Below are 18,019 nucleotides of genomic sequence, written 5' to 3'. Positions count from 1 at the left end.
TACCTGGCCTGCAGCCATCAAAAGGGCTTGAGTGGCCTTGGGCATCAGCCCCCTGAGAAATTTCCCTATAGGGTCTATGGCCAATCCACCCCTGCCGGGAACACTGCTAGGCGGAAGCCTCCGCCTAGCAGAGACCCAGTGCGTCACCTGATCTGCTGAAAAAGCCCTTGTCCTGCTCGATTCAGCACAGGGTAAGGGAGAGCATCGGAGCATGAAATTGGAGCAATGCACATCTCAAAGTGCCTGCCTGGGTGAAGAAGCTGAACCCAGACAACCCCTTTAAGCATCTACCCTGGCCATCCCAGTCACCAGACCAGACCATCCTAGAATATTATTGAGCCTGTGTGGGGCATTCTTGAGAATAAGATTAGGAGTAGATACCCACCACTTACTTCTGTCATGGAAAAGCATCTGTATGTGTTCAAGAGTGATAAAAAATGGATAAAATGTTGTTCATGATTTATATTTGTATATTCCTTAACATATTTCAGGTGTATTATGTGCAAAAGAGGGTCCTACCCCTGATTATTAAAAAAATATGCTGATCTGTAGTTGGTATTCTAGTTATTTTGCCCAATCCTTTGTATATAGAGTGCATTTAGAGAGTCTTCAGACCCTTACACTTTTTTCACATTTTGTTATGTTGTGGCCTTGTGCTAAAATAAAACTGTTCAAATTTTCTCTAGCATTCTGCACTCAATGTCCCATCATTAAAAAAAAAAGTGAAAACAGAATATTCTAAATCTTTGCTAATTCATTGAAAAGGAAAAACTAAAATCTTGCATTGACATAAGTATTCAGTCCCTTTACTCAAGACAGCGATTACAGCCTCCAGTCTTCTTGGATATGATGCCACAAGGTTTGCATATCTGGATCTGAATTCTCCTCTGCAGATCCTCTCAAGCTCTGTCAGGTTGGATGGGATTGTTGGTCGACAGCCATTTTCAGGTTTCTCCAGAGATATTGGTTGGGTTCAAGTCAGGGCTCTGGCTGGGCTACTTAAGGACATTCATAGAGTTGTCCCTAAGCCAATCTTGTGCTGTCTTGGCTGTGTGCTTAGGGTCATTGTCTTGTTAGAATGTAAACCTTCAGCCCAGTCTGATGTCCGGAGCACTCTGGATCAGATTTTCATTAAGAATACTTTGCTCCATTCAGCTTTCCCTCAACTCTGACCAGTCTCCCTGTCCCAGGCACAGAAAAACACCCCAACAGCATGATACTGCCAACACCATGCTTTACTGTAGGGATGGTATTTTGGGCAGGCGATTAGCATTGAGGCCAAAAAGTTCAATCTTTGTTTCATCAGACCAGAGAATCAGACCAGAATTTCTCACAGTATGAGAGTCCTATAGGTGATTTTTTTTGTTTAAAAACTCCAGGCGGGTTATATGTGTCTTATACCGAGGAGAGGCTTCTTTCTGGCCACTCTGCCATAAAGTCCAGATTGGTGGAGTGCTGCAGCAATGGTTGACCTTTTGGAAGTTTATCCCATCTGCACACAGAATCTTTGTAGCTTGGTGTACTTGGTCACCTCTTTTACCAAGGCCCTTCTCCCCCTATTACCGTATTTTTCGCCCTATAAGACGCAAAATGCCAGTGAGTCTTATGGGGCGAATACTGCAATTTACACTGATACACCGCCGCCGCGATGCTGCACAGCGCGGCCAGCGGGTGTATTAGCGGGGAGGGAGAAGGGGCTTGGGGCCGGCATCTGGTTTTGTAATGGCAGTGGGGCCTGGTGCAGTCACTGTATTCTATTACACCGGGCTCCGCTCACTGTAGTAATCATATCTAACCTGTAGGCAATGTTAAACTATAGAAATCATGTGCAATCCAGCCTGTAGTACTTACTACAATCTTCCGTAGCGGGCGGGCGGGCGGCAGCGTAACTGATGATTTCTATAGTTTAACATTGCCTACAGGTTAGATATGATTACTACAGTGAGCGGGGCCCATTATAATAGAATACAGTGACTGCACCGGGCCCCGCTGCCATTACAAAACCAGATGCCGACCCCCACCCCCTGTATTGGGGGTCATTCACTACACAGGGACACTGTTATGGGGGGGATCTGTGGATGACACATAGCATAAGATGCTATATATGTGTTATCCACAGATCCCCCCTATAGCAGTCATGCCATCCACATAACAGTGCCATCCACAGATGCCCCCATAACAGTGCCATCCACAGATCCCCATAACAGTGTCATCCACAGATCCCCCATAACAGTGTCAGCCACAGACCCCTATAACAGTGCGTCATCCACAGATCCCCCATAATAGTGTCATCCACAGACCACCATTGGTTCAAAACCCACAAAAAGCACACCTTTTGGTTCAAAATATTTGTTTCTTATTTTCCTCCTCAAAAACCTAGGTGCGTCTTATGGGCCGGTGCGTCTTATAGGGTGAAAAATACGGTACTTAGTTTGGTGGGGCAATCAGTTTTAGGAAGAGTCATAGTAGTTCCTAATTTCTTCCTTTTTAGAATTATGGAGGCCAATGTGCTCCTGGGAATTTTCTGTGTAGCAGAATTTTTATGTACCCTTGTCCAGATCTGTGCCTCCACAAAATCCAGTCTCTGAGCTCTACAATCAGTTCTCTCCTGCTCATGGCTTGGTGTTTGCTCTGATATGCACTGTCAGCTGTGAGACCTTATTTGGACAGCACAGAACTATGTCTTTCCAAATTATGTCCAATCAACTGAATTTACTAGAGTTAGACTCCAATTCATGGTGTAGAAACATCTCAAACATATTTCATAAATATTGCAAACATTTCTAACATTCTGTCTTCACTTTCTCTTTATGGGGTATTGAGTACAGATTGATGGGAAAACTTAAAGTTTTTTATTTTAGTACAAGGCCACAACATAACAAAATGCAAAAGTGAAGGGGACTGAAGACCTTCCGAATGCACTGTACTGTATATTCATATTTTCTTTTTTACTTTAATGAGAAGTAGTCTTTAAAAGAGTTTTCATATGAAGACAATCCCTAGACAATGCTCTATGGTATATGAATGAGACCCCCTCTATTAACCAAAGACATGAGACACTCATAAAGAGCAGCTCTCACTCTGGTGGACCCAACCCATCATTGCATACCTTGGGCAGGTGAAACTACGTGTTTGGCTACCCGCAGCTTTCCCAGACAATAATTGCTGATTACCAGACTTCAATTAAAGGGGTTGTCCAGGATCAGAGCTGAACCCGGACATACCCGGCAGCATCCCTGGGGCTAGTATCGGAGCATCTCGCGCAGGGCACGGGCTCTTTTGTTTATAATAACACACTGCCGGGCAGAAACTTCCGCCCGGCAGTGTGTTCGGTGACGTCACCGGCTCTGATGGACGGGCTTTAGCGCTGCCCTAGCCGTTTTACTGGCTAGGGCAGCGCTAAAGCCCAACCATCAGTGCCGGTGATGTCACCGGGCTTCCTGGCAGCCCCATGGAGAGCCCCGGTACGTCACCGTAACTCCTAAAAATGCCTTTTCCCTGCGCGATTTAGCGCAGGGCAAAGGAGAGCATCGGAGCATGAACTGCTCCGATGCTCATGTCAGGGGGGCTGCCGGGGTGAAAATGGAGGTATGTCCGGACAACCCTTTTAAAAGGACATTTTTTCATTAGACAACTCTGTTAACCCTCTTTTGTCCTTTCCTGGTTCTATCTGCCCGTTTTCTGTTTCCACCATTCAACTACAAATTTACTAAAATGCTATGGGAATTTCAAAGGTTACCGAATATATGGTCTATAATGCAGTATTGTAATACTGTAAATGCATCAGTTTTGTATATAGACAAAATCTTTCCCAAATAGATATTTTCATAGTGTGGTCAGCAACAAACCAGTGCCAACCACTTTAGAAAATACCTGTTAATTATTAATAGTTGCAATATGCCAAAAACATTTACTAGGATGAAGGCAGCATTGTGAACAAAAGCAGAAATACACAGTGTATTGTGTAATAGGAAGATGACACTATTGAAACAATGATGCTTCTCCTATTTCATACAGAAATGTACACACCATTTCCACTGTACATTTGGCTTATTCAAGAGGAACCATGCTCAGCGAGCAGAGAAAGGTAAGTGTTGAGGCCTCATACTTGTAAAGCAATTAAATCAGATCATAAGGCATAAACATGGAGAATATTCTGTATATGTGTTTAATTTTACCATAATCCATAGATTTAGTTTTACAACTTCTATGATGGTACTTGAGTATTTTGTAAAACAGTATTATTGTACAGATCAGGCTATTAAAGTACATACATATAAAAATGTAAAAAAAGTCAAGGGTCTTATGTACAGTTTTGGTCTTCCAACTTGTCTTTAAAAAAATAGGCAACCCTAACCCTTAGAAACGTTTTTATTTGAAAAAGACAGGTCATCCACCTCAATTCAAAAAGCAGTACTAATAGGGGGAATTTATCTTATCCATTGTGTCTACCATTTAGTGGCCCCCTTTGCTTTTCATGCAGGTAACTTTGCCATTTTGTCTAGTATCTGAACTGCTATGTAGTTACAGGTCTGTAATACAGGCTCCCAGGGTCTCCATGTGCAAGATCCCTAATGGTATTCTGTATAGAGTGTTGTGTGATTGAGAGTTATCTGTGTGATGAACACGTCATGAAAAATGTAATGACTGCAAAGGGCTTCCTAAAATTATAGCCAAGTGTCAGTTTCAGCGATCACTTACCACAGCATTCTGTACTTATCAGTGACCCTCTCCTGTGTGCAGGCAGCGCTCCTCCTCCACTTTATGCACACAGCAATAAAACTACATAATACGGGGCAGTAAGAGCTAACCAAACACAGCTAGGTTCACTAAGACCACGAGCTTACGAACTTCACACTGGCTAGTTATGAGAAGGAGCTGGACTGGTCGGATCGCTGCTGCCAGGTATGTCAATTACTTCAGTTTTTGCCATGTGATATGGGAGAGTTTCATAGTTTTACTAGCAGAAGGACCCGGCTACACACGGGTATATTTCATCTATTTCATTTAATGTTTGTGTGTGTCGTTAAAAGATATCGACAGTACCCACTATAACAGTGACATCTACAGTACCCCGCCCCCTTAACACTGACCCCCCCACAGTGCCCAGCCACTTTTAAATGGGACCTCCACAGCAGCCCATCCCCTAACTTTGACCTTCACAGCAGCCCACCCCGTTAACAGTGAGTTTCACAGCACCCCACTGCCTTGACAGTGACCTCCTCAGGGGCTCGCCCCTTAACAGTGACCTCCACAGTACCCCGCTGCCTTAACAGTGACCTCACAGTACCCTGCTGCCTTAACAGTGACCTCCACAGCAGTCACCCCTTTAATAGTGGCCCCTGCCCCCTTAACAGTGACCTCCACAGTGTCCGCCCCTTTAACAGAGACCTCTACAGCGACCTGCCCCTTTAACAGTGACCTCCACAGTGCCCGTCCCTTTAACAGTGACCTCCACGGTGCCCGTCCCTTTAACAGTGACCTCCACGGTGCCCGTCCCTTTAACAGTGACCTCCACAGCGCCCTGCCCCTTTAATGCTAGGGCTACACGACGACATGTGTTGCGCGACATTTTGTCTCAACAATTTTTATAATGATAGGCTATGGTGTTGCACTGCGACATGTGACATACTGCGACACGACAGGTGCAAAAAATCCATCACAGTCGCAGCATGTCACATGTCGCGGTGCAACACTATCATTATAAAAATTATCACGCGACATCAATGTCACGAAACACATGTAGCAGTGTAGTTGTGCCCTATGTGTCGTTCAACTTATTGTCGTGCAACACATGTCGTCGTGTAGCCCTAACCTAAAGCTGACCTAATCCGGCAAACCGTATGCAAACGGAAATATGTTTTTTCTGGATTTGTTAGATGGATCCGTGATATACCGGATCCGTCTCATCCGGTATCATCCACAATAACGGAACCAGTATTACATTTTTTTCAAGGATCAAAAGCAAAAATAGCTCCTCCTATGTTCCAGCGCATGCGCAGACCGGAAAACTTAATCCGGCAACGTGGCAATTTCCCGAACACTTGGTACCGGATCTGACATTAATACATCTCTATGGAAATTAATGCCGCATCCGGCAAGTGCAGTAGTGTTCCGAGATTTTGTCCGGAAAAAATACGGCAGCAAGCTGCTGTATTTTGTCCAGTCAAATACTGTACAAGGGACGGAACGGAAGACATCCTGATGCATACTGAACGGATTGCTCTCAATTCAAAATGCATTAGGACAAAACTGATGCGTTTTTTTCCGGTATTGAGACCCTTTACCGGATTTCAATACCGGAAAAGAATAACGCTAGTGTGAAAGTACCCTAATATCTCAACCAAAGCTGGAATTCTGCTCTTTATATTCCTCTTAATATTATACCCATAGTACATTATTGTGACCTGCACCCTGCCGTTATAAAAGCTGCACATGCCCATGGCATGCTGAAGCTTTTAGTTTCACAATAACTGGATAGGGTGCAGACTATGAGCACACCAGCATCCCACAAGAATGTATTTTATCACTCATTGGCAGAAAGATCTCTACATCTGTGGCCAGTTTCAGCACTGCCATTACTGAAGCCATTATTCTATGCCCACACAATTGAAAAAGCTTTCCTCTAGTCTGCCTTACATGTTAGACCACGGCTAATGTCATTGTTTCTTGACAAACTAGTACAATTATACTCAGAAGAGCTTATAGACATGGACATCAGCATTTGGACTAAGTGGCATAAGGGCATCAGTCTGAAATATTCCATACATGCCTAAAATCGTTGATGACCCTGTTACATTTGTTGAACTGCTTGCTCTATGCTAATGTATTTTCCAAAATGAGGTGGTTGTCTTTCACTTCTGCTTTCGCTGGTTTCCTTCAGTTATCATCTACTCTTGTAGCAATAGTATGAGATTTATTATTAGTTAAAAAGACTGCAGATTCTAAGAATCCCATTCCCATAGTCTCTCTAGTGTTGCTCTCCAAAGAACTGCCCCTAGGCAGTAGCGTACATAGAGAAGTAAAGGCCCCATAGCAAGGTTCGAACCAGGCCCCCCACACAGGACAGAAGGGTTTCTGCCTAAACCCTTTTCAATGACCCTTGGGCCATTTTCCACTGCCTCATTTGCTAAAAGTTGTTTCTTTAGAGGGTAGAGTCCTGACCAAGTTTTCACCTCCAGTAGAAGTGGAGATGATCCCAACTAAGACTGGGCCCCCTTTTGCCCTAGGCCCTATAGTAGTTGCATGGTCTGCCGCTATGGCAGTTACGCCCCTGCCCACAGAGTATTAGCCATTTTAATGAATCACTCTCTTCTCTGTGGGACTCTGTAGGTTACTAGCCACCTCATGTCTCTGCAACTCTGGTTCAACCACTCCAGCACACACTTCCCTCTCACATTGGCTGGTGATAAGACTACCATATCATTAAAGTCCACCATCTTATCTCATACTTGGGCCTCATTTCTTTTGAGAATTTTGAAACCCAGTATTTACTACATACATATACACAATTTTTTTTTATACTAGTTTCACACTAGCATTACAGGTCTCCGGCAAGCTGTTCCAGCAGAGAACAGCCTGTCCGAGCTCTCTGGATCCGGCATAGATGGACTACACAACATTTTTGTCCGGCCGAATCCTGGCATATTTGCTGGGTAGTGGCCGGACTCAATATACTCAATGGGGCTAGTGGGCATTGCTGTAACCTTCAGCTATGCCATAACCAGGTAGGCATAAGAAGTCTTATAGGCCATACAGTGCTCCTCTGGGGAAAAAGTGTATCCAAATGACCTCTCTTTCCAAAAAGAAAAGAAAGCTGTGCCTTTGGTGCCACCACAAGGAAGGTAGCTATCCACCCTTTTAAAGAAGCCTTGAGACTTAACAGGATTATAGCCAAGCCAGTGCCTCCTCTACAGACAGCTGTTTTGTGGTGATTGCCCCTCATCAGCACAAAGGTCAGTTTTGCCACTGAACCTTACACCTTTATTGCTGTGAACTAGACCATTGTGCATGGCTGGAAGAAGCAAATAATTCTTCTAGTGGAACTAAAGGCAAGAATAATTGACTAGTAAAGACATCATCACGTCTGGCCCTGTCAATCAAAGTGCAGAGGGTGCGGCAGTTGAACAAAAACCTGAGATTCTAGGTGTAATGGCAACGCCCTTGTTGCTCCTAGAGGATCATTTGCATAAATGAAAACATAATTTTTCTCAGACGTTCGAAACCAACACAGATGCCGTCAGCTGCCAAGCGCACATGCAACAGGTCAGCCAGTTTCATGAGTACAAATCTGCTGACAGATGCGCTTTATTGAGAAATTCACCAGTGTGTTACTTGACCAAGAGGCAAAATCTATGAAAGTACGGCAACACTGTCTGACTTACATACACTCAGGACTAAATCAGACGTAGCTAATAAGCCTGTGGACTGTAGCCTATAGGACTATTTCTCCCCTCTTTCTTCTCCTCCTTTCTCTCTTTCAGCCTTCTGTCTCTCTCTCATCCTTTTCCTTCCTGCCTATCTTCTACTGCCTAATATATTAATATTTTCTTGTTCAAATTTTTTATTTGGTGCTTGATCTTTGTTATATTCTCTGCTAATACATTTTGGAATCCGAAAATATGTACAATGGAAATTTATACATTTTGATACCTGGAGCTGGAAGCAAAACTAAAAGGTGTAGGAAAGACCAAAGTTAAAGTAGCTTAGATAAAACTAGTAATGTTAAAGGGAACCTGTCACTAGATTTTTGGCCACTTAAAGAGGACCTTTCACTGATTATTACACTATGAACTAACTATACAGACATGGAGAGCGGCGCCCGGGGATCTCACTGCACTTACTATTATCCCTGGGCGCCGCTCCGTTCTCCTGGTATAGGCTCCGGTATCTCCGCTCACTAAGTTATAGTAGGCGGAGATTCCAGTCACTAAGTTATGGTAGGCGGAGTCTGCCCTTGTTCTGCTCTAGCACTGGCCAATCGCAGCGCAGAGCTCACAGCCTGGGAGGTTATTTTCTCCCAGGCTGTGAGCTCTGCAATGCGATTGGCCAGCGCTACAGAAGAACAAGCGCAGACTCCGCCTACCATAACTTACTGAACGGAGATACCGGAGGGCATAGCAGGAGAACGGTGCGGCGCCCAGGGATAATAGTAAGTGCAGTGAGATCCCCGGGCGCCGCTCTCCATGTCTGTATAGTTAGTTCATAGTGTAATAATCGGTGAAAGGTCCTCTTTAACTGCACGTTAAGCTGCTGGGGGGATAGCTTTCTAAACTTTCATGTAAAGAGGGTCCAATTTAGAATTATCTATAAAAATAAACTTAAAAGAACTTAAAGGGGTTGTCCAGGCTTTTAATATTGATGACCTATCGTATGGATAAGTCATCAATATCAGGGGCACCCCCGCCGATCAGCTGTATGAGAAGACAGAGCTCGCAGTGCGCATATGCTGTAACCGTCTCTCTTTCTGCTCACCACTACTGTCTATGGCAAAGCAGCAGAGAACAGGAAGAGAGATGGGAGATGGTACTGGGATTTGAGGCTGCAGGCAGGGCCAGCGAGAGGAGGAGAGCACTCGCTGGCCCTGTCAATCAAGTGGAGAAGGGGGCGTTTTTTCAAACAGAGGATGCGGCGGCTACCAGCACGTCCGCCCAACTTGCTGGTAGTGAAGAAATTTACATATAATAAAAGTAAGTTTTTTACTGTAATTACTGCACAGCCCGAGGTAAGAGGGGCATATATGGAATCTGCTTACATTAACAAATATAATAAGTCAAAAACTGAAAATTGGGGGTTGGGGGGTGACAGAAGCCCTTTAAAGAGTTGTCCATGCAGCACGCCAGACCTGCAGGGTATTGCGAAGTGAGGTCACGGTTATGGGCAATCGAGGGTTACTCACTGTTTGAAGGAGAACCCTGGGCAGGCATGCGGCAGTGAAGGAGAGGTAGACACAAGTTCCTCTGGGGCACACTCTGTATGTAGAGACCTGGCCTGATGTTGTGTGAGGTGCCCTGGATGTTGCAGGTATTTAGAGTGCCTGGGGCAAGGTCCCTTTAAGAGATTCGTGACGCCAGTGCCTGTAACGGTGGCACACCGATTTGTAGTAGTAATAAGTGAGGTACACAGGTGGTATAGTGAACCAAACGTTGCTTTACTTATAACAGTCCAACTTTGTACAACAAGATGGTAATGCAGTCCCTTATATCACAAGCTTCACAAGCAGGCTTATTTCAAATACTGGCAGGTATAATTCTGTGCAAGATACTCAGAGTGTAATCAACAACACACTCAGAATCAGGTTGTACCTTCTCCTCAGAAATAGTGTACGCTGTTCTTTAGAACTCCTGTCTGGTTTCTATCCCAAGGCCCGGATGCCTAAATGCTGGCTTTAATCCTTGGTAATTATATCTTCCTCCCGTATTGACTCTTGCTCTTACTTTATAGTTCCTCTGCCCATTAGCTTACTTATCTTAGCTGGTTGCACTGTCTCTGCTTGGCTTGAAGGTAACTGCAGGTTTCTCCCAGGAGGTCCTGTCCTACTACTGGGGTATCTTCTGAGCTAACTGAGGCTCACTTGATCTACAGGCAGGCTAGGGTTCTTCACTAGCCTCCTGGTCATAGCTAGCAGCCAGGGCTATCAAGCTGTATGTCAGGAGGAGGCCCTCAGCATATCTCTGGCTGGTGCCTTCTCACTTCTGTCTCCACAGACTCCTGACTATCAACCACACCTCCCTGTCTGGGCCTGGACATTTATACTAGGGGCTCCCTATCTCCCTCTAGTGTCTAGGATGTCTAACTACACCCTAATAGGCCTGCTATACATAATACAGGGGCAACATTGCATATAAAAATACATAGAAAAATACATTAAATGCATAGTTAAATATAAGATCACTGTCCCTTGTGAGTAGAAGTAACACGCAAACCAATTGACCCTGGTGTAGTGCCCACGCCTACCTAGTGGGACACTACATACCCCCACGCTACGACGTTGCCCGTCCTCGGCGCAACATGAAGGGGCCCTGCCCAGCTGGATACTGCACCTCTGAAAAAGAGAAATAAGGCAAAGCAGGAAAATACATCTACATTTGCAAAATACATAATATGTATACATCAGGCAGTTCCACTGGCTTAGGAGCAAGTAACGGTGAAAAGGGGCGTCGTTCTCTTCTCTCAGGATAATGTAAGGGAACAGGGGCGGTGACCTGGTGCAGCATATCAGTAATACCAGGATAGTCCATATAATATTTAATGCAAATTGTCCATAATAGAACAGTAGAAAAATGTAGAACAATTAAAAGTTCTTGGAGGCTCAAAGAACAAACATGAGTCCATACCTAGGTTCTTTTCTTATTTAGAGCAAGTGTTCCAGTCCAGCAGAGGTATAAGATCACAAAGGCTCACATACAATGGAGTCCATCTCTGGGCACATTTCTTTAAAATAGCAAAATCTCAGAGGCTCATGTGCATTTGAGTCTATCCCTGGGCGTATTTCCTTGAAATTTAAGTTGCACAATAAAATGACAGCACATAAAAATAGCCCACATTATTCCATTGGCATATATATAAAATAAGTGCTGCAATACCCTTAATCAACCTGAAAAGGGGGTTAAAGGGTTAAAGGTGCAACATAAAAATAGGCACAACTTGGTGAGATATTGTAGAAGCAGGCAAGAGGTCCTGTAAACAAACATGGCTTTGATGCAATTTTTATTTCAGTGGGCGACCATACCACTGAGCCGTGGGTAACTGGCAGCAGCAACAAAGGACCAAAACAAAGGACTCCTGTCCTGGAAGGGTTAAATCCTTTTGAAGTAATCCCTTGGCAAAAGAAATCAAATCAATGGCCTAGCAGGCCAATTCACAGGGGCATGTCAGATTCGCTGGACATCACAGTGGTGCTCCCTGGCTCTGCTTGCAGATGGGGCCTGTAGTAAGCATCAACAGGCGGATGTGCCCACAACACGGTATTGGGGAGCAGCTGCAACATAAATGGACCTCTAATAGGTATTGGCCCCATAGGCCTAGGGGTAATCACAGTTGGGGACCGCATCGGTCCAGGCATAACTATTGTAGGCTGTGCTGGCCTAGGTACCACCGCCGCAAGCAGTCCGGTGGGCTCTGGGATAACTGGCTCTGCGCAGCAAGTCACAGTGTGAGAGGGCCTCCTTGGGGGCCTCAACGCAGCAGTAGGTGGCCGGCTGGTAGGGACAGGTACCCTTACCTCTGACCCAGTGACGTCCGAGTACTGAAGGCGGACCTCTTCCTTCCTAGGTGGCGTCCGGATTCTGGCGGTGGCAAGCCGGCGCAGTCCTCGCAGCTGTTCCTCCAGGCGGACAATCTGGTCATCCAGGCTCTCGGACTCGGGATCGCTGTCTTCCGGAGCTTCCGCTGGTACAGGTAGGGGAGTCGCATCCTGCTCAGCCGCTGCAGGTTCAGGTGACGCATCTGGTCTTTTACCCTTTCGGATGTTGTCCAGGGTCACGTGGAATCTTTCCAGGTTCTCGATCTCTTTAATAGTTTTCTCCCGGCGAGGCAGCTCAGGGGACGGATATGGGCTCACCCACTTCTCCACTACCGTCGGTTGCCAGAATACATTCGGGCCAATGAAAGAGCCCCGCTCTTGAAATGCATGATGGGCCGGTTCTGGAGAGCGCGCTGGTTCGCGCTCGCAGCCAGTATAGTCCTCATCATCTTCCCAGTCCTCCGGTTCTTTCTTGGGACGGGTCACGGCAGTGGCATATGGGCCTCGCAGGCCCTCGGCAGGGGTGAACTCCACTTCTTCTCCTTCGCGGAGGTTGTGCATGTATTCGGAGAGGTAACTCCGCTTGACGGACCTCCGATTTACATATAAGTCTCTGCCGGTGGTATAGTCCTGGATAAAACCGTAGCCACGGTTCTTGTCAAATGCCACAACCAACCCCTTTCTCCTTTCCAGGCGGGGTTGGGTGTCAGTGTGGCGCTCATGAACGGTCTTTGCCAGTTCCTCATAGTATATCTTTGTCTTGGTCGTTTTCTTTATGGCGGCCTCCCGTATTTCTGCCATCAATGCTGACCACTTGAATGAGGGCTGGAAAAAGTCTCTCCAGGAGCCATAGTAGTTCTCCGGTTGCTTCCTCGGTGGCGGGCAGGCGGGTCTCTCCGGTCCCAGAGAGTAGGCCGGTGGAGCGTCCTCTTGCTCTACACCAATGCAGTCCATTTTCAACAGATCAGGCGCGGACATCCCAGCAGAGCAGTCTTCACTCTTCAACATGCTCGTTCCTTCTCTGGAGAGCGACAGGGCGGCACCAATAATTAAAGACAGATCCTCCCATTGCTCTGGGAGGCCACCCCCCAGGTACTCCAGTATGGGGGAGGCGGAGTCCATTTCTGCAGACATGCAAATGTCCAGACAGGGCGGTGGCGCCGACAGATAGCCTTTCCCACACTTTTCAGCAAAAAGGCGCCAATTTAGTATGAAGATGACGCAGCAGTAAATCCAAGCAAGCTAAGCGGCCATCTTTAAGCAAAACGCTGTCTATTCACGGACAGAAAGCGGTGGCTTTACAACAGTAAAACAGTCCATGCAATACAATCTTCACACCGCAAATTATTACAGTCCTTTGGCCCAGCAATTTTTCAATAAAGCATTTAGGGCTTGGTCACTTTAAAGCATATAGTAGCACACAGTTCTTGTATCCGCAATGGCACAGGAATGTTCGTTATCCTGTTCGTGACGCCAATTTATGCAGCACGCCAGACCTGCAGGGTATTGCGAAGTGAGGTCACGGTTATGGGCAATCGAGGTTTACTTACTGTTTGAAGGAGAACCCTGGGCAGGCATGCGGCAGTGAAGGAGAGGTAGACACAAGTTCCTCTGGGGCACACTCTGTATGTAGAGACCTGGCCTGATGTTGTGTGAGGTGCCCTGGATGTTGCAGGTATTTAGAGTGCCTGGGGCAAGGTCCCTTTAAGAGATTCGTGACGCCAGTGCCTGTAACGGTGGCACACCGATTTGTAGTAGTAATAAGTGAGGTACACAGGTGGTATAGTGAACCAAACGTTGCTTTACTTATAACAGTCCAACTTTGTACAACAAGATGGTAATGCAGTCCCTTATATCACAAGCTTCACAAGCAGGCTTATTTCAAATACTGGCAGGTATAATTCTGTGCAAGATACTCAGAAGGTAATCAACAACACACTCAGAATCAGGTTGTACCTTCTCCTCAGAAATAGTGTACGCTGTTCTTTAGAACTCCTGTCTGGTTTCTATCCCAAGGCCCGGATGCCTAAATGCTGGCTTTAATCCTTGGTAATTATATCTTCCTCCCGTATTGACTCTTGCTCTTACTTTATAGTTCCTCTGCCCATTAGCTTACTTATCTTAGCTGGTTGCACTGTCTCTGCTTGGCTTGAAGGTAACTGCAGGTTTCTCCCAGGAGGTCCTGTCCTACTACTGGGGTATCTTCTGAGCTAACTGAGGCTCACTTGATCTACAGGCAGGCTAGGGTTCTTCACTAGCCTCCTGGTCATAGCTAGCAGCCAGGGCTATCAAGCTGCATGTCAGGAGGAGGCCCTCAGCATATCTCTGGCTGGTGCCTTCTCACTTCTGTCTCCACAGACTCCTGACTATGAACCACCCCTCCCTGTCTGGGCCTGGACATTTATACTAGGGGCTCCCTATCTCCCTCTAGTGTCTAGGATGTCTAACTACACCCTAATAGGCCTGCTATACATAATACAGGGGCAACATTGCATATAAAAATACATAGAAAAATACATTAAATGCATAGTTAAATATAAGATCACTGTCCCTTGTGAGTAGAAGTAACACGCAAACCAATTGACCCTGGTGTAGTGCCCACGCCTACCTAGTGGGACACTACATCCATGCTTTTGATATTGATGGCCTGAGAATATGTCATCAATATCAGATCAGCAAAGGTCTGACATTCCACACCTCTACCAAATAGATGCTAGCTTCTAGCTCTGAGGCTGGAACTACACAGCCCTGTCCATAGTGTAGTAAACAGAGCTGGTAATGGTAGCATTCATGTCAATTACAGCCGTTAGCAGCTCTATCCACCGCATCATGGATGGAGCTATGCCGTTCTGACAAAAGCTGATCAGCTTGGGTGTGGGGTGTTGGACCTCTAACGGTCTGGTATTGATGGCCTTTCCTGGGGATAGGCCATCGATATCAAAATCCTAGAAACCCCTTAATACCTTAACCCATTATCTGTGATCCCTCACACATTATTTTGTAGGGCTGATCTTCTACTTTCCACATTGGCATGGAAATATCTCTTTCCCTATCTTATGCAGGATTGATTGGTGACATGACAATTTACAGTAGCTATGCCTCCAAGTTTGATGTGTGTGTTTGCCAATGCTGTTATCTAGATTTGTTTCCACAATATGCTCTGTCTGCCTGAGCAAACAACTCACTCAACTTCATCTTCCATCGTAACTATGTCTACAAAACCTTTTATCCAGGGTTGAATAACCTTGATTTGAGTAATACAAAGATGTAGTACTGCCGTTATTGCTTAATGGCCAAGAGTTTGCTTTAACGCAACAATTAAAAATTGTTAACATTAGAAACTGTTGTTCTGTCTGTCTCTGGAGATAATGCAACTCAGGTTTAAACTCAAAATTTTGGTATCCAGTATTGAAACAAAGTTTAAATAGATCCAATTGCAAACATATTCAATCCTAAAACATCTATTTATATGTGAGGAGGTTGGACAGACATTACAGACAAATCATTTTGGTCCTTGAGTGGTATGTGTGGCCCCTACTCTAGGATGGTGGAAGGAGTCAGGCAAACACAGTTGCAACTTAAAGGCTATGTACAACCATTTTGGCAAAAAAAAAAAATTTCAATTGGCCTTTATAAAAAAAAATATTGAGCTGTTCTGTCACAATTTGTAGCTGTGTGACTGGTACTTCCACTTTGTGCCTGTCTATTAAAACTTATTCTCTAAACTACTGAGAGGTCATAAATAGAGATGAGCAAATTTATTTGCGGCAAATCGCATAAAAAAACTGCTAATTCCTGGCTGCAGAGAGCCTTCATAGTGGTGTAGAACACTATGCCTTGCAGTAACACCCATAGGGAGTCTGCTTTGGTAGTGAAATAATACTGTGAGTCCGTATGACATGCAGATGACAGCCGTCGCTCTTAGAATCACTGCACACTTCACTTATTTGGGCAGTCACGGGGCCAAAACTGACCAAATAACTCAAATGTGAACTCAGCCTTACAGGTCGATGTTAGCGGCAAGAAGAAGTGCACTCTTTTTACACCGTTGACAGCTGATTCCACATAGATGTCTACAGAACGTTTTCTATTAAACGCTTATACAAGTAGAGCCTCCCGACAGAGTGGAGAGGGTGTCAGCAGTAAGTTTGTGTTGACATCACTTATTATTTTGCCCTAGCTCTGATCCGTCAGAACAATAACCCACAAAAAACTGATCCTGTCTGTGGAGCAAACGAGATGCAGAACAGCGTGAAACTGCCGTGCCCTGCACATGTGGTATGCTGGAGGGGCACTGCGAATTGTCCCTGCAGTGGAGGTTGAGGACACGGTGGGGGATGAGGAGGCAGAGGCGGACATTGTCGCAGGACCAACGGCGTGAGAACGTTGAGGCGGAAGCGGCGTCACCTCGCCAAGTTGCTGGTGTGGCTGTCCAGGAACCACATTCACCCAGTGGGCCTGCAAAGGACATGTACTGTCCCTGACCGTAGTTACAGCTCCACACGTCGGCACTGCCGTGCACTTTGGCAGACACCGACAGGCTCAAGGACTGGCCCACCTTCTGTTCTACATATGTATGCAGGGCTGGTACTGCCTTTTTGGCAAATAAATGACTGCTTGGGACTCTCCACCTCGGCTTGGTACAAGCTATCAGTTCTCTGAAAGGTGCAGAGTCCACCACTTGGAAAGGGAGGGACTGCAGCACCAGTAACTTGGACTGGAGCACGTTCAACACGATTTAATAATACACGTTCTCCGGGACAAGAGGCTTGGCAAATTGATTGTCCGGGAATGTCCCTCGAAGATTGGGATAATATATTGGCGAATTTAAGTTTAGTTTCTTATAATTTTAATCAAGCTTTGGTTCAATTTAATATTTTAAATTTAATTTAACAGATTGAATAATGGGGACAATTCAATCTGATAATTGATAATTCAATATGTGGTTAACCCGCACCAGAAAGGCCTTTATGAGGGCAGTGGACAACAGTTTTTTGACTTTCCATGATCACTCAATAAAGTGTTGCCTAAGAGAGGAGAGAATGGGCCAGTCTTCTGGTTATTCGAGAACGTGGTTGCGATGGAGAAAGCATTCCAAAAAACTATTTCTCTCCACCTGGAGACGAATCCTGTCAAGATTGATGCAAGTGCGGTATCGGCTGCTCATCGAGCCAAATACTTCTGGGGGAACCTGCCTGGTATGAACAGGCCTCTAGTAGCTACAGATAATTAGAAGACAAAGCTTCAAGATTGCTTGGAGCCCGGAACAGTCGCGAAGTTCATCAATATTCAAACCATAACAACCAGTCCCTGGTCTCTTCGTCAGGGAAAAAATCACAAGTTCCCAGTCATCATGGATGGCAAGGAGGACATTCTGTGGTGCACGGAGATGGAGAGGGTCTTCGGATTTCCCTCGCACTATACGGACGTCTCAGAAATAAACCACTGCTCCCGACAGAAGCTCCTGGGAAGGTCATGGAGCATCCCGGTCATCCGGCATCTATTCGCCCCGCTGAAGGATTATTTTGAAAGTGTGTAGAAGTGTGTAGAAGCCACACGGGGCCCCCACGCTGCAGATTTATCATGGAGACACCGGATTTTACATTACATTATTATATAAAGAAAAAAAAAATTAAGCCCCTTCGTCACCCGGCCCAAAGCGCGATCAGCTATATCATCATCATCGAGTACTGTCTGCACATCACTGATGTCCTCCTCAAAGGTCTATGGGTCAGGAGCCTGACCGCTCGCAACACCACTCTCCTCATCACTACT

At 45.6% G+C, this 18,019-nt stretch overlaps 1 pseudogene; it reads left to right on the top strand.

Moving 5' to 3' along the window:
* The first annotated feature begins 17,183 nt into the window (after positions 1-17,183).
* LOC120999042 lies at positions 17,184-17,783 on the top strand (annotated as a pseudogene).
* The last annotated feature ends 236 nt before the right edge of the window (positions 17,784-18,019 follow it).

Source organism: Bufo bufo, chromosome 4, assembly GCF_905171765.1.
Source record: "Bufo bufo chromosome 4, aBufBuf1.1, whole genome shotgun sequence".
In the NCBI taxonomy this organism is placed as follows: domain Eukaryota; kingdom Metazoa; phylum Chordata; class Amphibia; order Anura; family Bufonidae; genus Bufo; species Bufo bufo.
Note: the sequence above shows the minus strand (reverse complement) of the source record. Positions and strands in the feature narration are given on the sequence as shown.